Source organism: Xenopus laevis, chromosome 7L (assembly GCF_017654675.1).
Source record: "Xenopus laevis strain J_2021 chromosome 7L, Xenopus_laevis_v10.1, whole genome shotgun sequence".
In the NCBI taxonomy this organism is placed as follows: Eukaryota; Metazoa; Chordata; class Amphibia; order Anura; family Pipidae; genus Xenopus; species Xenopus laevis.
The window spans coordinates 39,593,684-39,616,516 of record NC_054383.1 but is presented as its reverse complement, the minus strand read 5'-3'; the positions used below and the strand labels follow the sequence as shown (position 1 = coordinate 39,616,516).

The following is a 22,833-nucleotide window of genomic DNA, read 5'->3' as shown; positions in this document are numbered from 1 at the left end:
TTTGTGTTTGTAATTCACTTACTAACATATTGGACTGTTGTAATGAATAGATATATGGCAGATTTATACAAATACATTCTGTCTATAGTGCAAAGAATTATTGTGAGCACTTTTGTTCCCCGATGATTGTGTCACATGTAAATAAGTACAGATGTAGACTGCTTTAAAAAGTGAATCTGGTTGAGTTACAAGAGGGCCTGTCACCCTAAGAAATAATTCCAAATTCTTCTCTATCATGTTAGTTGAGCAAAATAAACTTTACTTACACTGTATTTATTATTTAAAATGTGTTTCCTTCTGTCTTGGAGTTATACAATCACAGCAAGCAGGCAGCTGCCATTTTCTGGACACGGTTATTAAGGGAAATTGTGTATCACCCCCAAAATCTTTTGTATGCACCAGAATGGGGGACCTAATGTCCATGTGCAGTGTCCTACACCATTATAGAGCCTGAGGAGGGAAGGGGTAATGTGAAGAAAGCAGTGACATCTAGGAAGTGCGGAATGGAAAGTTGAAGTAATTGACTGCCCCTCCTCTATGCCTCATGCATAGAGGCAGGGCAGGTAATATTTGATTGACAGTTAAGATATTTAAACACATTTATAACAGGTATGGATGTTTTAATGAAAAAAAATTTTTGTGTTCCATATTTAATTTGCAAAGGACTTTTGTTATGCAGCTTTTTATGTGAAGGTGACAGGTCCACTTTAATGGGGTGGTTAACCTTTGAATTAACTTTTAGGGGCAGATTTATCAAGGGTCGAATTTAAAGGGTTAAAAAACCCTCGAAGTAAAATCCTTCAAATTCGAATATCGAATTTGAAGGATTTTAGCGCAAAGGCTTTGATCGAACGATCGAATAGAAATCGTTTGAATTGAACGATTTTAAGCGATCGATCGAAGGATTTGTATTCGACCAAAAAAAACTTAGAAAAGTGCTGGGGAAGGTCCTCATATGCTAACATTGCACCTCGCTGGTTTAAAGTGGCGAAGTATGAAGTCGAAGTACTTTTTAAAAAGACAGTACTTTGATTATCAAATGGTCGAATAGTCAGACGATTTTTGCTTCGAATCATTCGATTCGGTCGAATTCAATCGAATTTGACCAATTCAATGGTCGAACTACCCAAAAAATACTTCGAAATTGTAATATTTTTCCTTTCGAATTATTCACTCGAGCTTTGCCCCTCAGTATCATGTAGACATGGCTATTCTGCAACTGGTCTTAATTATTTATGTTTTTATATTAATTATTTAGCTTTTTCTTTAGCAGTTCTCTCATTTAGAATTTTATCAGCTACTTGGTTGCTTTAATGAGAGATTGGAAGGTGACTAGGAGAGAGCCTGGATAGAAAGATTAGCAATAAAAAGTAACAACAACAATACAATTGTAGCCCCTGTAGTTGTGGCTGCTGGGATCAGTGGGTAGGATACGCCGAGAGGAGAGGTCTTAGGGAAAATTCGGGGTGGTAACCCTGTAGCGTCCGCTAGGCAGCCGTTCCACTCCGGTCATGTGGTACTTCAAGGAACAAAGCAAACAGGCACATTGACTGCCGTAAACAGGGAATCCATATGTACGGAAGATAAAAAGTCAAAATTTATTCAAAATGTGGCATAAAAACATATAAGCACACAGACATAAGTTGCAGGCAGGGTGAGAGCATGGCTTGACGCGTTTCGTGACGCAAAACTGGTCACTTCCTCAAGAAAGTGGATCAGTGGGCCCTATTTAAAAGCTAAAAAAAGGCAGAAGAAGCTATAGCAATCATGAACTAATAAAAAAAATGAAGACCAATAAAAAAGTTGTATAGAAAAGGGTCATTCTATAGTATACTAAAAGGTGACAACCCTTTTAAGTTTTTCACTCTGGAACATCACCTCAAACCACACATTTAACCAAACAACAGCACCATCTCAGACTCCTTTCAAAAGTAAATAGCATAGACTCTTATAAAGCTATGAACCTTTAAATTCAATGTGAAATGCTTTGGTAAGAAACATATTTTCCTTTTGATGCTATATCTGTCTTCCTTAATGTCTAATATTTATCTGTCTGCTTTAGAGAGATATCAACTTTATTTTGTACAAAGCTCTCTTTATTAACTTGCCACATTTCCACCACATCTGATATAAACATCAAAGAGATCCTAACCTTGGTCAAACATCCCGAGTCATATCTTGTTAAGATCAAAGAAATCTTAGTTTTGTTTCCTATCTTTGTACCCAATCACAGATAAACGAATAAAAAAGCTTGGACACTTGAACACTAGAAATTGTAAAAGATCACATCTCAGACATGACTCTTGAATTTAGCACCATCCCTTATCATTGTAGCTTTGTCAAATAATGTGATACATTCTACTTTTCTTTTTCTTACCACAACCCCCTTATAGCGGAAAGTCTTCTCTTTTTCTCTCATACCAATATTTATGATATTATTATAATACACAAGCGCCATGAATAGCCTGTATTCATGAACGTTCTAACTTCTGAATGAAGAGAATAATCTGATATTTCTCAGATATTTTAAAAACAGTACAGAATTTCTAATTGACAATATTTAGAAAATCTCTTATTTCCATGTGGTTGATGAAGCTGTTATTAGATAGTTCTACTTTCCACATTTCACCCTAAGCAGCCGTAAAAGTTTATCTTACTAATTCATCCTAGACCCAGATATATGCATTGTTGTGCTTCACATCATTTGTTGAACTGTGCAATTGTAAGATTTGCTAAAGCATCTCAGATTTGCTTCAATCATCGTGAGACATGTGTAATCCCTAATGCAGGTGGATAGTGTTTCACAAAAGGTCAAGGAAACTATCAATGTAATTTAAAGAATCCATGCATTTCATTACAATCCATCAGCAAGAGTTGCATTAAACTGACACATCTAAAACAAGAAATAGAGATATTTATTATTTACTGGTATCTGACAAAATAACAAAGGAATGCAATGGAATAGCTCACATGCCATTCTATCATCCATCAAGAGGTCAGCTACTATTTTTTTTTAATAACAAAAAACAGCCTTGTGGTTCAATGTTCTTGCATATCTCTGTCCCCTTACTGTATAGTTATTTTATGTAGCCATTTTGACATGGAATGCAATAAAACTATTTAGAGACCATTCTGTCTTCAGGAAGAATGTCAGGAACTTATTTTTTGTCACAAGCAACCTGACTGGCCATATTTCAATATTCAAACAAAATAATGATCCCCTGCTGCGATACAACCACCAATCTGACCAATTGTGCAACATTCCATAGTATGCAAGATCTAATCGGTGGATTGTATCAAAGAACAAAACATGCACTTAGGTCTTTTCCAGGGTTTTAAGATTATGGTTAATGCTTTTTTTTTTTCAGAATGAAAACATGTTGTCCCCTCAAATAATTGTCTACACACTTTAACCAATATAAGCCAGCACTAAAAAAGCTCAAAGTGAGCCAAGCAAAAGAAAAATTGCCATTATAGTGCAGTATTTTGTATCACAAATTTTCCCTTCTCTCCATAGGTGTGGGTGAGATTTATTATAGTGTTTGGGATTGTGATACCCCCTACTAGAATGTTTAGAGTATCTAGAATCACCGGGTTGTGTATACTTTTGATAGACCATATGTCACCACTGGTTCTTCATGTGGAGTGTTGGGTGGGTACAAAGGTTTAGAAATCTAAGTTGCTTACTACAGACAAGCTCTACCCACTGTTACTACTTCGGAATATATAGAGCACAAATAGTCTAAAACCTTTTTTGCAAAACTTTTAATTCCAATATTAAAATTACACGTGCATAATTGTAGTGCTTAAATAAGGGGACAGAGTCCCTTCTTTGGTGCCCACCTTGACTGTATCTGGAGCCATTAAAGCACTTTTGAATCCCTAATTACTGTTGTTTTGGGTGTGCTACAGTGAAATTTGCCTTTGATACATTGTGACCCATGGTGGTGGGGGGGGGGGGGGGTCGGTCTACTCACTGTCTAGCACCCTACCCATAAAAGGTTTTTTTTACAGATTGAGCACTCCATACTTGAGGGGTCATCTTCAAACAAGTGTCTGAATATAGCTAAAAACGTTTTTCCAAATCATCTTTATTATTGTAAAACATCCCCAATCCTGGAAGTTCCTCCCTTTTGATAGGGGGATTGCTGCCCTGCCAATGCATGTAATTGGTCCAATTGACTTGCCAGCAAATCATATCCAATATATGCAAATGAGGTGGAACGGAAGAGACATGTACAGGAGAGCTTCATTCTTTGGCCTCATGTATCTGGCTCATGAATAACAGCCAGGTGGGGGAGAGAAATATTCTGCCAAAATATTGCTTGTCTAATACTGATGCTTTGGTTTTTTAATACTTTGCATATCTTCATTTCAAGCTGTGACAGTGTGCATGGACTATGCCAATCTCCACAGACCTAAACAGAACTGCACCACTTGAGTTATTGATAATGAAAAAAATATATGACACCTCATATTGTATACCGTTTGCCAGATGTAAATTATAAGGCCTGACTATAGATAGGATATATTTTCCTTTAGCAAAAGAATGTTTCACAGCTGATAGTTTTGCTGCTAACTGCCATTTTTTTAAAGTTACCATATATAAGTGCAATTCAAATCAGTCTTTCTTGGTTTTCATAAACATAAGTGAATCTTTTTTGGTATTTGTGCCTTCTTCCTCTTTTGTACAGTTGACCTTCGCTGTAATTCATATTCAGTACATTATTATTGGTTGGTGGCTGATACAAATGTAAACATTGTATATCTGACATAATGAAAGCAGTTCTTTATCATTATGCAGTGTTAGTTTAGTAATTACTAACCTCTTTCCTTCATAGCCACACAGTCTGTGTTGGTAGATTAACAACAAAATAAATAAACTTTATTTAATTAGGCATGTACAGAATCCACTGTTTGGGATTCGGCTGAATCCCCGAATCCTCCATGAAAGATTCGCCAAATAGCTAACTGAATTAGAATCCTAATTTGCATATGCTATTTAGGCAAGGGAATGGAAAAAGTGGGGAAAAAATATTTTACTATGTGTATATGTATACACTCACATCAAATGTATGTGTGTGTATATATATATATATATATATATATATATATATATATATAGTGAACAAAGTATCCCCTCTTGTAAATTATAAGGATATTATTAAGTCACTGAGGAGCTTCATGACCCTATAAAAACACAAGGTCGAAGGCCTCCGAGGTAACTTTTAATATCTTCATATTTTGCAACTTGGGGTACTTTATTATAATACACAAGTTTCAGTAAGTCATGTGACAGAAATGACGTCATCAGTTATAAACGGTGAGTTCAGATGTCATATCAGAACTCACCGTTTATAAGGATATATATATATATATATATATATATATATATATATATATATATATATATATATATATATATATATATAGATAAACGTAGGGCCAGTGCACACAGATCACAGGTATATGCCTAGGTGCTGGAATACTCAATCTTAGTATAAAACAACAAAAAACCGCACTCATAGGACTTTAAATGTAACGCAAAAAGTGTTTAATTCAACGTTTTGGCTCCAGAACGTGAGCCATCCTCAGGAAGTTCAAGCCAAATACAAACAACACATATTTATACATATCGAGTAGGGAAGAAAGAGCGCCAAAAACAAAATTTAAATTACGTCATCAGTGAGCATAAATGGAGCGACTGCATCAACAGTGTAACTGCCCCAATATCAAATTAACCCCTGGTAAAACAGTCCGAAGAAGAGACCAGTTGTGCGTGGTAGTGATTTTTTAAAAAAAGGAAAATAATCCTTCAAAGTTTTTATTTCTCACTTTGAAGGATTATTTTCCGTTTTTTTTGTTGTTCTATATATATATATAGATTTTAGTATCACGATAACCTTGGATATTATGCTTGCTCAAGAAACCATACAAACTACTCTTAAAAGCATTAATAGAATCAGCCATCATAACATCACCCAGGCAGGGCATTCCACAACTCTGTCTTCCATAAAGAACCACCTACTCTGCTTCAATTGAAAATTCGCTTTTCTGAATGTCCTGAACTGTTAATTTCCAACAATTTGTGTCTGTATTTGTTACTGTACATATACATTATATTGCAGGAAACCATAAACAGTTTTTTACCTCTCTGGTGGGAACATTGCTGGCGTGGAATCTTTGATATCTGAAAATCTAATGAAATGAAACAGAAGGCAACCTAAAACTGCAATTTAGACATAATCCAAAACAGGAACATGAATGAGTATGAAGATTCTGTTAACCTTTAACAAGCTAGATTGTCAGAAAATAGTTTTTAATAGTCTTTCCAAGTAAAAAAAGGTCGCAGTATAGTTAACATTTAATGTTTTATATTTACATTTAGATTAATCAAGAATAAAAAATATCCACATTTAAGATAAATTACCACCCTTTGTGTATGAGATTCTTTAATAGTGCTTTTTCTTTGGTTACAGTGCCAAGAATGGCTTAGATTATTAATCATTTCTTTTGTGTGTTTATTTCTTAAAAATTGTTTTAGCTGACCATTTTATGCCAAAAAAATAAAAAAGAACATGAAAAAGAGCTGCATGTGATATTGTAAATGGAATGTGAGTCATAAAAAATAGAAACTACTATCGGCAGTATCATGGTAATGAATTATTTCTGAATAGAGGAACATTCTCTACTTTCCTTTTTAGCTTGTCACTAAATTTTGTCACAAAAGCCATTTACACTAATAGGAGGTTTAAAACAATTTCTAGCTGGGTTTAAAAGTTAACCAATCATAAATCAACAATTGTGTAAATAACAATAAATGTACAGAATAATGCACCACCTCTTGTACAATATTAATGAAAATATGTCACTATAACTTTATAAATATCTTCATATTTTACAACAGAGGGTCCATTATTTGTCATGTGACTAAGAATATAATCTTTCCTCTGGGCCAAACTATAAATCATATCCTTATAAACAGTACGTTCTAACACCAGAACACGCTGATTATAAGTTAAAGAGACGCACGCATGCTATCCATAGTGTCTCTTCTAGCACTTCCTCTGTCCCCGCCAACCATATATCTTGGTCTGGTACCCACCACCCACTGTGTGTCTCTCCTGCCATCTCCTTTCATGTCTTTCTCACCAAACACCACTGGTCCTTTGTCCCACACCAGTCACTTGTCTCCTGCCAGCCTTTGCATCACCACCTACCATGTATCTCTCCTGGCTTTCCCTGCTTTGCTTCTATTGCAGCCTCATGCACACACAACTGCTTGCCCCCCAAATACAGGAGGAGGTGCAGAGATGGTAGTCAAGGTGTCATCCCAGCCAGAAATATGCAGCCTTTGTCTTACAGGTACCTACTTCTGCTTCCCAGCTCTGTTCCTTTTTCTCCTTTCAGCAAAGATGTACTGGGTGCTGGGAGTTGTGCTTTTGATCAGGCTTTGTATGTTAGGAGTTAGGGATGTCAAAATAATATGCAATTAAATTATTTCTAACACAATATATAGGTCACATGTTCTGGAAACATACTGAAGGGGAAGGGGTTGTAACTAAATTCTGAAGGTAAGAGAGACAGCTCCCTGAAAAGAGAGACATACAGCTGTTTATTATAAGGGACAATATACCCTTTACTAAAATGGATAAATATATTGGAATTTACCTCAGAGTTAAATTCTCTGGAGAGATTTTAGTATGGAAATATTCTATAAGCATATACTGCACATATTTTCTTTTGAAAGTAGCCTTAAACATCCTCAAACATAGGCACTGTTCATAGGCTTTATGATTGACAGTCCTGAAAGAAAATTTTTTCTCTAAAAAAGGATCCATCATAGAGACTCACTCTAATGGCCCACTATAGGCCAAAAGCTTGGTTTAAAAACAACCAGCATACTGTATTTTCCTGCATATTTCCAGATGTTTCCAAATGTTGAAAACTTACTGAAGCATTTTCCTTGACAGACAGGGTCATAACTCCCAGATCCAAATGCCCCACTATTAATACCATCTTTTGCTTCCATGATTTAAGCCCCTCCAACCTGCATGTGACTTACTGGAAAATACTCTCCATTAATACATAGTACCATAGTAAATTAGGTTGAAAAAAAGACACATGTCCATCAAGTTCAACCTTTTAAGTCTATATATAACCTGACTAATTGCTAGTTGATCCAGAGGAAGACAAAAAAAACATCTGAAACCTCTCCAATTTGCCTCAGAGGGAGACAACTCTGAGTCAGACAACAACTGATTCAGTGAGAGAATTCCACATCTTTACAGCTCTCACTATAAAATTAATCTCTTCCCAATATTTTGCCAGAACCTCTTTTCTTCTTATCGGAATGGGTGCCCTCTTGTCAGCTGGAAAGACCCACTGGTAAATAAAGCATTAGAGAGATTATTAAACGATCCCCTTATATATTTATACGTAGTTATCATATTCCCCCTTAAGCGCCTCTCCGCCAACGTGAACATCCCCAACTTGGCCAATCTTTCCTCATAGCTGAGCTTTTCCATACCTTTTACCAGCTTAGTTGCCCTTCTCTGGACTCTCTCTAATTCAATACTGTCCATATGTAGGGCATATGCTTGATGGGGCCTTACCACTGCTCTGTACAGTTGAAGAATAACTCCTGCAAATCTATGCCCCTTGTTTACCCTTGAAGCTGCTGACTGGCATAACAGCCAAGTTATCTACAAGGAATCCAAGGTCCTTTTCCATTATGAATTTGCCTAGTTCAGTCCCATTAAGGGTATAAGCGGCTTGCCTATTTTTATCCCCCATTTTAGTCCTTGCAGACTCCTTGCATTTGAAAACATACATTTAATATTGAAACCAGCATGATCATTTTGTAAACACAACATGTGATCCTCCCTCTCCTTAACAGTACCCCCAACCAAATCTCCTCCCCATTTTCCCTTCCTATGCCCACTACCTCATCTAAGCTATCTTCCACGGAATGGCAAATTATACTATCCACCTTTCTAATAATTGAATCCCCTATAACTAAAACCTGCCTTTCCTTTCTTGCCTTCCCCCACCACCCGTATTAGAGACACTGCCTCCCAGGGTGCTTTGAGAGTCAGCCTGCTCCATACACACCAGTTCAGAGTGGTCCTCCCCAGCATCTTCACCCAACATGGCAAATCTGTTGCTTTGTGTTGTGTTGCTGTGGACCAGCCTATCTCCCTCTTTTGTCTCCACTGCCCCTTCTCCACCCCCACTACACCCCACTACACTGGCCCCTGCCAGTAGTTGCCCTGCCTTTCCTCCCACCACGTTTGCTGCTGCCCTCAGTTCTGCAAGTTCCCCTTAGAATCTGCAGTTCAGATTCCAAGATGAAAACCCACCTGCATCTCTCCTAAATAAATACTGCATGAAACTGCTGCTCCAACACCACATACATGTGACAAGACAAGCACTGAGTGATACCGGCCAAGGCCGGAACTAGAGGTAGGCAGAGTAGGCACATGCCTAGGGCGCAAAGCCGGGGGGGGGTAGCCAGGCACGGACCTGCTCTGTCGCCTACCCCATGTCAAGTCCCGCCCTTTCCCGACTGCCGCTGGTATTTTGTGCGTAAATGCGCTTCTGCGAATACTCACAAGCCGTTTCATGCACGCTCTAGTGCAGTTGTGCGCATGCACACTCGATCGGGCACTCAGCTGGCGATGTGGCCGGCCAGGTTGCCTAGGGCGCCTGGCCGGGTTGGCTCGGCTCTGATAACGGCAAACCCACCCACCACACATATTTACACTGGGTACTTACAGTCTACCAAGTGCATTTCCTCAAAAATGCCTTTTTAAGTTTTCAACGACTTAAGGCTTTTAACACTGCTAAGAACTTAATTCATACTTCCCAAGTGTCCCGTTTTCTGCGGGACAGTCTCGATTTTGAAAGCTCAGCCCAAAGTCCTGGGTTCTTACTGAAATGTCCTGACTTTCTCTTTGATCTCCTGCACTGACGCCAGAACACTCAGCAGCTGCACTTTGTAACAATTTAAGACAAGCAAAGATACCATTTTAACTATTTACGATAAGCAGGTCTCTTGGGAGAACTGAGACTAGCAGCTTAAAGGGCAATTTAATTTTATTAGCAAAACTGTTATAACATAAAATATTGCACTAAAACTTCCAGAAATATGTTCAAACTCTCATACTTGCAACACTCGCATAGCAGTCAAAATTTATTGAGGTATCAAACCAAAGAGCACCAAGCCTGGTAAGGACTTGGGTTCCCCTCCATTACATTCTTTTGTTTGAAAGACTGAGATGCAACTCTACTCATTTGTTGAATAACCTTCCTGTTCCTCACCTTGTATATTATTTCGTTCCCTCCTGAAACGTTTATCACTTTGGTGAAGCAATGATTGGGGTAAAACTCCCCAACTGCATACATTGAGTGTGTGCAGCTCTGTATACTAACAGACGGCATTTTGTTGTTCCAACTCTCCTTGCCTTGGCCTGCCTTCTATGCGTAGTAAATTTTGAGTGATACGTCTCCCCAAACTTTACTTGCCCTTTCATCAAGTTCTTGTTTATCCATCATCACATAATCTTGCCTACAGGATTTTCCAGTTCACACCTGATGGCAATTGCATGTATAAAATGGCTTAGTTGAAAGGAACATATATTGTTATATGGAGAACTAAAGCTTAACAAAAAGAAGGGCAGAAATGTTATACGTTATGTTTTGGGCTTCTTTACCAGTCCAAGGAAACCATAGCCCTTTAACAATGAAGATCTGTGTCTCCAAAGACGCCTTTCAGGACTTACCCTGGTGGTCTAGCTGCCTCGAAGGCATCCTTCGTTCCCTATTTTACTCCACTGCGTGATCTAGTGGGCAGCGGGGTCCACCACCACTCATTCTGCTTCAAGTGCCGGTTCCCCTATGGTGCGCGCGCCAGAACGCTTCCGGGTTTATTCGCCGACGTGATAACGTCATGCGCTATGGCGCGAAATTCTAAAAGTATAAAAGGGGATTTCAGTGTGGAAATGATTGCCCGTTGTTAGGTTCAATTAGCTTGTTCCTGGGTGTTATATTCCTTGTGAATCCTATTGATCTTTAGTGTATTGACCCTTGCCTGCCTGATTAACTACTCTGACCTCTCCAATCCTGATCCTGCCTGTCTGTGACTATTCTGACCTCTCCAATCCTGATTCTTTGCCTGTCCACTGACTATTCTTCATTCTCCAATGCTGATTCCGGCCTGTCTGACGATTCTCTGCTTGTGCTGGCCCGGTCTGCTTGTTCCTGGTGGTGTTCTTTCTTCCAGTAACCTGGTGAGACGATCATGCCCCTTTGCTTGTCCAGAACCGTTAGCTTAGCTCCTCTCTCTATTAAGACCTGGCAGCATCCGATTAGCCAAGGGCTCCTGCCGAGGTGAAAGGCGGCGGTTAAAGGCAGAAGTGAGAGCTGAGACCAGGGAGCTTAGCTTGGGTTCTGGATATAGGGTGCCGAACGTGACAACGCCCCATTAGCTCCCCATCTTCTTTTATGCTGATCACTGCACATGCTCTGGCTGCTGTTGGCTACCTGAGATCAGGGACTGACTCACAATATACTAAATATATAGAATATAATAATCACAATACAAGGCTTATCAGTAATACTTCACATTTTCTATTTCAATTTCAAGTAAAGATTGCATCTGCATAGTAGCCTTACATACCAATTGCCATGGGAGAAGAGAGGACACTATCCCCCCCCTCCCCAATTTTATGGTAGACGTACAATATACATATGCAGGACCACCCAGTGAGTGCCTATTATATTTCAACTATGAAAGCAACAGATAATACATTTTTGTATTGAGAAGATTCATTCATTTTAGGTTAATTATACACTTTAAATAAGATATTAAAAATAGGTGAGAAAAACAGAAGCAAAAATATTCATAATCACAGTAAAACGTTTTCTCTGTACACTTTGTGAATTGCTAACACTGATAAATGCCAGGTGTGCTTTTTATCCTTTGCACATTAATAAAACCTGTCAAATCCTGGATATAATTCATGGGTTTATCAGTAAGATCAATGTTCACTTAGAGAAAAAATAGTTCTTACATTTGACCCACAAGGATTATTAACTTGGGAGATGATACCTGTAAGAAGGTCATCCTGATACATGGTTCTGATGTTATTGGCTAGAGACGAACACTATGATATGTTTCTTGGATGAGAAAAAGATAAATAAGGACAATGAAAGTTCTTCCTTCTGGAGAGCTTGCTGAAGGTGAAGATGTGATCAATAACTGTAATTTCAATGATAGATTAGTTCTATACATACACATGTGAAAGGATAATTGGTTGTCTCTTTGATATTAAATGTCATTCTATACAGAGTTCACCGTGTATTTTTTGATTTCCTTTGAATAAACACACATTAAATATAGCAGAAGCACAGTCTCACACTTACCAACTTCTGAGAAGAGGTTTCATTTCATAGCAGAGAAACATTAATCAAATATTTTTCTTTTTTATTTTCTCCATAGTGAAAAATAGGTGCTTATTTCAACATTTCAAATTGTGTTGCCTTGAGCAGCAAACTTTTATTCATATTGAGTTACTTGACCTTCAGCAAAAAAGGGAAAGTTGTGCTTACCACTGATTTTAAAAAACGTTAGTCAGGGATGCAGTGAGTCTGTGACCACATTTTGTCATACGTACAAGTACTAAATTGTGCAGAACTATATTTAGATTTGCCTAAGTTGGGAAACTGGGCAGCAAACTGGAAAATGAGGTTCAATGTTGATAAATGCAAGGTTAAAAAGGCAAAATAATATAAATGCAAGTTATACAGTAAATGGCAGTGTGTTGGGAGTTTCCTTAAATGAGAAGGATCTAGAGGTTTTTGTAGATAACAAGTTGTCTAATTCTGGGCAGTGTCATTCTGTGGCTACTAAAACAAATAAAGTTCTGTCTTGCATAAAAAAGGGCATTAACTCAAGGGATGAAATAATAATTATGCCTCTTTATAGATCCCTGGTAAGGCCTCATCTGGAGTATGCAGTTCAGTTTTGGACTCCAGTCCTTAAGAGGGATATAAATGAGCTGGAGAGAGTGCAGAGACGTGCAACTAAATTGGTTAGAGGGACGGAAGACTTAAATTATGAGGGTAGACTGTCAAGGTTAGGGTTGTTTTCTCTGGGAAAAAGCGAGGGGACATGATTACACTTTACAAGTACATTAGAGGACAATATAGACAAATATCAGGGGACCTTTTTAACCATAAAGAGGATCACCGTACCAGAGGCCACCCCTTCAGACTTGAAGAAAATAACTTTTATTTGAAGCAACGTAGGTTCTTTACAGTGAGGTCAGTGAGGTTGTAGAATGCACTGCCAGGTGATGTTGTGATGGCTGATTCAGTTAATGCCTTTAAGAATGGCTTGGATGATTTCTTGGACAGACAGAATATCAAAGGCTATTGTGATACTAAACTCTATAGTTAGTATAGATATGGGTATATAGAATTTATCTGAGAGTAGGGAGGGGTGTGTGAATGGATGCTGGGTTTTCATTTGGAGGGGTTGAACTTGACTTGGACTTGGACTTTGTCTTTTTTCAACCCAATTTAACTATGTAACAAGAAGTCCTCTGCACTCAACCCATTTTTTGTGCCTTAAGCTACCAAAAAATTATGTCCAAATTAAACAAAACAGGGGTTGTTTGTCCAATGTTGCAATATATTTTAGATGGCCAACTACGCCAGGCATCCCTGGTATGGCCAGTCCACTGAATTTTCATCTGATTCATTAAGATTTCTCTTGCTTCATTATACATTTTTGGGACAAAGTTTTATTTGCAACTTACTTGCTGCTTGCAATGTTAAAATTCCCAAATGGTTCCCCTTTATTGGCCACCACTGGGATCACCTGACTGTAGCAGGGAAGGATGGGAGCTACAACATAGAGCTGGCTGCTTCCCCTGTCTAAATAAAAGCAAAAAGCTGTGTATTTAAACAACACTTGAACAAGTGGCTCAATCTTTGGATACACACTGGAGTAAAATATCCCTTGTACAATAAATATTTAGACTCTTTAGTTACCGGTGGGTATTGCCTAGCAACACATTATTTCCATTATTTGTATTGAATAAAGGAACCTGGAGTCTAAATTACTTGCTATTTCCAGTAATGCTTATATATTGCTTCCAGCTGAAGGGTCATTATAAAGCTTTATAACTTATAATAAAAAGTATGTGCGGTTGTTAAATGTTGCCTAATTGAAATAGTTGTATATGCATAATTTTCTTTTTTTCAACTTTTATAGATGCTACTTTTTGCAGTTTCAGCCTTTTCGAAGTGCTTACCCTCATATGTAATATACAGTAAGGCACTAAGTTTGCCCAGGAGCAGTACCCCATGACAACCTATAAGATTCCTGCATTTAAACAGATGACTAGTAAATTCTACCTGCTGGTTGCTATGGGTTACTGCCCCTGGGCAAACTTAGTGCCTTTTATTACATAGCCCCATTACTGTCTCTCTGGCTCACTGGCCTCAAACTTACTTTTTAACCTCCATAGCCCACACAGAAGACAGGGAGCCTGAACAGGCCTGTAGTGAACATCTGCACTCACCCAAATCAATATATTTATGGCATTAAGATCATCAGATACTAAAAATGCCCTCTCTTTGTCCATATATTGCAATATATTCAAGCTGACTGCCGGTATCCTTGTAATTCCCGGCCTGTCATCTTTCACCTGATTCATTGTGAATTATAGCATTTAATAAGGCATTTCTATATGGACTAAATTTTACCTGCAACTTGATTTCGAAGGTTAAGACTCTCAAATGATTACCCTTTTTATTGGACACAAAATAGAGTATAAATCACAAGTTCTAGAGGCTCTGACTCGGTAAGAACCATGGACCAATCCCCAGTACAGCATAAAATGCATGCTTTCTTTGTAAGTATAGTACTGATGTACTGTATGAGTACTGTAGTATGAAAATGCCTGCCAGCTTTGCTTTGGGCACTGCTTGGAAAACATAAAAACCAAAACACAAAGCATTCTATTCGTTTATAAAATATTTTCTGGGGCTTTGTGAGCATCTAACAGTGGGGCATCTTTCAACAATGGCCTCTCTTGGAGGCGTTCCTCCAGCACTCATTCTCTGTTCACTGTACTTTTAATAAAAACATTTTTCTAACCTTTCTATAGATTGTAAGCTCTCATGCGTAACAAGTTTGCATAGCAACTTATTAAAAGATTTTTTGATCAAAGTTTTGCTGTGTGTTTTTCTTATCCCTAGGTAAAACCGCTATAGAAAAAAATGTAATTATTTCTAGTTTCAAGACGTTTGAAACCCCAGATGCAGTTATTAACTTAGAGAAACATTCTTATATTCGTTGCTGTTTAATCATCCTGCAGGAAAGCTGGAAGTTCAAGGGAATAAGTGGGTGGCCAGGCATGATGCTAATTTCCAATGAAGAGACATGTTTTCTACATTATATTATCAATCCCATTTAGCTTTGTTTGTGTATAATATGATGTGAATTAGAGAAAATTGTTGCAGAGTCTTCTATATAATCTCCCTGGGATGCACTAAGCACGCAGGCTAGATATAATGAGTACAAATCTTAATATATGTTTAGCTTTTGGGCCTTTGCTGTTATGTGTACTGTGCGAATAATTTAAAAATCACCTTCATGTTAGAGGATTAAAAAATAATTTTAAAGGATAATTTTTGCCCGGTTTTATTTATGTCTAAAGCTGAGAACAGACCTAACACAATATTGCATTCTAAAAGGGGTCGACTGATGCTGCAAGAGAACATATTCTGTCAAATACGTGGAGGCCCATTTATCAAATGTCGGATTTTAGAGGTTTTGATTAAACTCGCTTTCTCTAAAATCATGAATGTCATGAAAGCTATTAAAAGATATAACAAGTACAAATGAAAAAAAAAATGCTGGACGATGTGCTAAAAAATTAGAAAACCTCCAAAAATTTTACTTTTTCTGACAATTACTAGCAAAAAAAATCTGAAAACCTCTAAATGTTCAAATTGATTTTAAATGGTCCAATAAGAGCACAGAGTCCAGAGCAGCTCCCATTGACTTCTATAGGACCTCACCAGCAAATTGTTGTATTAGAGGTTTTCATGGTTTTACACTTAATAAATCTTGATTTTTTTCGTGTTTTAAAATAATATACAAAAAAAATTATTAGAGGTTCATGAAAAAAAATTGAAATCCGAATGTTAGTAGATCAGCTCCTTAGCCTTGATGTGAACTGTGCTTGCTGCATCTCTTCTAAATTAAAGTGGTACTACCTTGCTTTAATTACCTAAATGGAAGTGGGATCAAACCAATATTCATATAGGAATCATGGCAATGGATTTAGAAAATCATGAAAACAATCAGAATGAACTGCTCCACAGTGCAAGCTAGAGGCCCTTTTGGAAACAAGTGCAGTGGGACTGATGATTAGAGTAAAAAAGGAGCAGCATTTAATGAAAAACAACTTGCCAAATGTTGGTGAAGCCATTATGCCATGGGGTTGTGTGGCAGCCAGTTGCACAGAAAACATGTATAGGCTGAAAAATAGATTCCACTAAATATAAGCAAATTCTGGATGCCAATGTGAAACAGTCAGCCAAGAAGCTAAAAAGGGGATCCCAAGCATACCTCAAAATCCAGCTTGAGCTACGTAAAGAAAAACAAGTTAAATGATTTGGAATGGGCCTCGCAGTCCCCTCATTTAAACAAAAAAGAATTATGATTGAAAATCTGGGTAGATCTGCAACATGGAGAAGATCTTTGAATATGATGTAATCTGCAAGGAAGGGTGGGTAAAAATCCCTACAACAAGAATGGAAAGACTTTTAGCTGCATACAAAAGGTGTTTACAAGCTGTGATCTGTGTCTAAGAGGGTGTTACTAAATTTTGACTTACTCAGGTGCCCAAGCTTTAACTGCTCTACTGAGCACTAATGCAATTTAATTTCTAATTAGCCGATTATGACAAAAGGGTATTTTATTTAACAAGTTCCACTGTGATCAAGCATCACATCAGAATTGATGGGTTAGGGGTTGATTTCTCATACAGGATTTGGCCTTTCCATCAAGAAGGCTCCCTGCATAGAGTGGCCTTTGCCCCTCCACTGCTGTGTCACTGTGCTGCTTTTTGGAGGGTCAGGGATCTGACATAGTTATAACTACAATATATTCATATATATAGCCTTTTCTGTTGTACGTATAAGGTAGCTGCTTGATCCTCTCTTCACGTGTTGCCAAGAGCTGACAACTGGTGATGCTCACGAAAAAACAGTAACTTTACTTCAGGTTAAAATAAACTGAAGACCTCTTCTCTTACTGTTCTGTTTTTTAAAAAACCTTGGGGCAAATTTACTAAAGGCCCAATTTTGGTCCTGCGAAGGCTCCGCCACACTTTGCTTCATCAGGTGAAATTCGCTACCACTACGCTAATTCACTAAAATGCAAAGTTGCGTTTTTGCAGCCCACCGCTAGCATAAATTCATCAGCTCTAGCATTTCATAGCGTACTAACTGTCGTTTCTGCCTAGCGAAACTTTAATTCACTTGCCTAGCGAAACTTTAATTCACTTATGCTTAGGTCAATTTGAATAGGGCAGGTACAAATATGTCGTATAGACGTCTTTATTAGAGATGTTGCTGCAAATGCTGGAAGTGGCCACTTATTACAAATGTCCAAGGAAGCAAAACAAAGACAAAAGAGATCCTCTAATGCCCTAGACATGAGCTCACCCTAAAACAAATGGCATGCCCCTCAAAAGGTAAAAAAAATGTTAAAACAACAATTCTTAATAGTTACAACTTTTAAAGACAATCCCGCTTTAAAATATGAAAAAAATGCATATGATGTCACTGACAGGATTGAAGAAAATGTAGCTTCATCATATTGGTTCGCCAGGTCTAAGCTGGTGAAGGAAACTGGCAAAAAGGCCAATATTCTGTAAAATTCGCACTTCAGTGAATTTACGTATTAAGGGAATGGAAAAATTCTTATGTGATGTATACTAACGCTAGCGAATTGTCCTCCTCGCCTGTTCATAAATTGCAGATCTTCCTGCGGATTGGATTTCTGCTGAATTTTCGCTAGCGACGGCCACTTCGCCCTTTAGTAAACCTGTCCCCTGATCTTTATTGCTTTCAAAGTTTAGTTGGCAGTGCAATGTGTAATGTGTTCCTCATTGTGCTCTAAATAAAAAATTTCGAAATAAACTGAGGAAATTTAATTTATAGAGTTTTATTAGCAGATCTGGCACAAGGTAACTGTGTAAACATTTTGCTTGCAAGTAAACAATGTAATGCCTACCTAAGGGAGGAACTGGATTCCAGATCTAGCTTGTCCCAAACAGTGTAAGAACATGCCATTAAGGGCCACCCACTTACTGTACCTACCGTACCATTTAAATTTGTGCCTGTTAGTGTGGCATTAAACATGTCACGGAACTCTTTACATTCCAAGAACTGCACCTGACTAGGGTGCTTTTTTGTTAGAAATGTGAGCTAGTTGTTTGTACTTTGCTTTAAAGGGGAAAGAATACAGCACCTTTAGGGTCAGGCCACACCAGCAGATTTGGGGAGATTAGTCGCCCCACCGACAAATCTCCTTTTCTTTGGGTGACAATTTCCCCCAATTGCCTTCCCCCTGCCCTCCGCCGGTTCAAATGAAAATCGCCTGGGGGAAGGCACACACGCGCTTAGTTTTCCGAAGTTGCCTGAAGTTTCCTCATGAAAAAACCTTCGTCAGGAACAGCAAACAAACTGTGGCCATAGACGCAAAGATCTGCTCGTTTGGCAACATCGCCCCCGATATGCCATTAACAAGCATGGCTATATCGGGGGTAATCTGATTGTTCAGTCGTATGGCCGAATGATCCAATTACGAACTGTTTGCTGTTCCTGACGAAGGTCCTGGTTTAGGACTGTAACGTCGAATAGACTCTCCTTTTTTTTTGCATAATATACAAACCCTGAGTGTGCCAGTCTTTACCTTTTGTTGCCTGGGTGCAGAAACAACAAAATAACTCCAACAACTGTAGAAAGATCCGCACTCACATGTCTTATAGAGAAAAATAAATAATTTATTAGTTACACAAGACTGACATTTCGGCCTCCCCAAGGCCTTTCTCTATATACTTTTCAGTAATTCGGATGCTAACTGAATTGCTGGGATCCTATACTTGTAATCATTTTAGGCTCTTGATAAAGGGCCAGTAAAGCCCATAAGATGCAATGTTATTTAATTGCTTTTTGCAGTACATCCTGCTTTCTCCTAGTTCTAACTTTGAAACCCACTGCTGACAGATTGAGACACTTGTCATTCATAAGATTTGCTTCCTATAATGAAACTGCAGAACTGCATAGACGTTGAGTATAGATTTTTATGGCAGTGTTTTCATTGCATTGCTATGTATATTAACATAATAAACTGCCAGTGGAAATGCTTTGCTAACAAATAACAAGTCAAAATGTAAAGAAACTATTTCTTAGAATGTACCTTCAATAAGGAAATGTAATATTACCACTGATGAAAATAGCTGACCCCTACGACTTACCATCAAAAACAAGTGACCCATAAGATATAGTTTCTATCTCTGAAAACATACAATCCATAATATATTTCCCCCACAGAGCTAGTGGAAAACGTATTTTCACAGTTTTTCTATTCATACAGAGAATGGAAATTCAATACAAGTATGTCCACTGTGACTCGTGCACATATTTCAGCTTTCTCACTAATACATTGCAAACACTGAAGTTTTAAAACTTTATGACATACATTAATGTGCGTGTTTCAGAGTGCAGTTTGAAATCTGGTATTTCAGAAATGTCCATGATATCAAAGGCCTCAAATTCATGAGCTGCAATGTTTGGAGATATGTTATATACTGCATAAGGTTTTCCTGTATTGCAAAGATATTTGGGGAGGAGATGCTAAAGACTAGAGGGCTTCTCATACTTGCTTGTACTCATACTGCAGCTGATGCAAAAGCTATTCTTTCCCACGGACTCGCAAATTTATTTTTCATTGTGAATATGGAAATTTTTGTAAATTGTTCAAAGACAAAATTACCCATTTTTTCGGAGTTTTTTCCATTTGCCAAAGAATGCAATTCCCTAATTAAATTAGAGATGCACCGGGATTCAGACAGGATTCAGCCTCTTTCAGCAGGATTCGGCCGAACCGAATTTGAGTCCTAATTTGCATATGCAAATTAGGTGGGGAGGGAAATTACGTGACTTTTTGTCAGAAAACAAGGAAGTAAAAAATGTTCCCCTTCCCACCTGGATTTGGTTCGATATTCGGCAGAATCTTTTGCGAAGGATTCTGGGGTCCAGCCTGTTCCAAAATAGTGGATTCGGTGCATCCCTAGATTAAATAAAAGGAGCATTGCTTAGGTTAATAAATATGAGAATCATCAGTGGAGAAATAAAGCAACAACAATTAAAATGTGATACATCTGACTGTTTAAAGCGGTGGTTCCCCTTAATATGTTTTAGAATGGCTAATTCTAAGCAACTTTTCAATTGGTCTTCATTTTGTTTTCTTTTTTTTTTATTGTTTTTTAATTATTTGCCTTCTTCTTTGCAGATTTCAAATGGGGGTCACTGATCCCATCTAAAAAGCAACTGTAACACTACATAGTTATTGTTGTTGCTCTACTTTTTATTACTTCTCTTCAGTGTTGGACTGGAATGCCAGGGGCCCACCAAAAAATCTTAAACTGAGGGCCCACTTTCCAAACTATTATACTTCCTCTCCTCACTCAACCTCTTTATTTTCCTAGTCTCGTTTCTCTAAATACTATTCTTCCATTATTAAGCCTCATATTTCCCATAAAGAAATAGTTAAAAGCAAGAGGCTCACTGACACCTGGGCCCACCGGGAGTTTTCCTGGTATCCCGGTGGGCCAGTCCTACACTGCTCCTCTTTCTATTCAGGCCCTCTCCTATTCATATTCCAGTCTCTCGTTCAGATCAGTGCATGGTTGCTAGCAACCAGATTGCTGAAACTGCAAGATGCTGAATAAAATAACTCAAAATACAAAATGAAAACCAATTGCAAATTGTCTAAGAATCCGGGGAGTAACTATAGAGGAAGCAGACCCTGCAGCTGCAGGGGTCCCCATGAGGCCCAAATAATGAGCGATTTCAACATTTATTGGTAAACCAGGGCAAACTCTGGATATGTTGGGGGGGGTTCTAAAATGAATTTACTGTGGGGCCCAGCAACATCTAGTTACGCCACTACTCACTACTCTCTACATCATACTAAGAGTTAACTCAAAGGTAAACAATCCCTTTAGCAAGTTGTTTGACGGTTCAGTTCAGATCCAAATTCCATTATCTGGAAAAGCCAAGGTCCAAAGCATTCTGGATAACAGGTCCCATACTTGTATTTATAAATCTGGGTATTAGTATTAACATTGAGCTTTCCTTTTTTGGTGTACTGTTTTGTAAAAGAACAGACACCAGAATTTATACCACAGTCTTCAACATCATTGAAAATCTGTAGTTAGTTCTTAAACATGCAAGAAAGAACAAAAATGGAAACTTTTTGCATATTGCTTTCTCGTGAATTCACCCACAATGGAATTCAAAATTGTTCTATAAATTATATTTATAATTATATTTTTGTTACTGTATTTGTTTAATGGGTCCATACAAGTATTTATAATTTATACTGCAGTTTTGTACAAGGCCAATCACAAAATGGAATGCCAAGTAAGGGTTGTATGGACATTAATAAGAGGCTCATTTGTTAAAACTGGATTTTGTTCTGGTCAAGTTTTTTTGGGGGAAAACTTGAATTTTTTGTGGAAAAATAAAAACATGGATTTTGAGAGAGTTATTATACCACAAAGCTGCTAAAAATCTGAAAATACTCCATCTCGACCCTGTCTATGTCATGTAGAAGTCAATGGCAGTCACTGAAGTTGTTTCTTGACATTGTGATCTGCACTGGATAATCCAGTAAAGTCAGGTTTTTCGTCCGATAAACCGATAAAGTCAAGTTTTCGCAGTTCGATAAAATCGAGTTTTCGGAGCGCCAATCATACAATACATATTGAAGTTCGATTTTGTCGCAGCATTTTTTCGCACCAACTTTTTTGAGAAAAATTACTATAAAATGAGTTTAATTAGTGGAAGTGAGTTTGGTCAACTTTGTTTTAAGAAATAAATGAGATTAATTTGAGTTTTAGTAAAAAGGTCCCTAAATGTTGTAAACGAAAGCATTTGTTTTTAATTCTCTCCTTTGGAAACCTTGTTGCTTTAATTTTATTGCAGTTACTCCTCGGAAAATAAATAGGTTACATTAAAATCCATGAGGCTGTCAGTTTTTCCTTCACTGAACCCTTTGACTCGCTGAAGTCCATGGCTAATGCATTTTGTTCCTGTTAATAAATGTTGAATAAAGTAGGAGGCTGTTCTACCATTACTGTAATGTGCTCAGATCTGTTCAGCCGAGTATGTTCCGACATGAAGCAACGTAAGAGCTTTATAAACACAATAATGGCAATAGAAATATCTTGAACTCGGCTTTCATCAGATAATGTGTAAGACAGGTGTACTGGCAAGAGAAAACTGTTTACCCATCTGTTTTTCCTGTATATTAAAAACAACTGGTACATTAAGTAGATTTTTTTTACTATGGCTCATCATCAGAGTAATTCTCTTGGACGAGTATTTCTTTTATTGAATTGCTGTAAATGAATTCAGATGAGCTAGTCACCAAAAGAGGATTCAAGATAAGGGGTACAAGCTAAAATGTTGCTGTTCAAGGATAAAGTAAGATCGTATATGGTTTTTTTTTTAATTCTT

At 37.8% G+C, this 22,833-nt stretch overlaps 1 protein-coding gene across 2 annotated transcripts in view; it reads left to right on the top strand.

Moving 5' to 3' along the window:
* lrrc20.L (leucine rich repeat containing 20 L homeolog) overlaps positions 1-22,833 on the top strand; it is a 112,604-nt gene that overhangs the window by 77,931 nt on the left and 11,840 nt on the right. The window lies entirely within an intron of this gene.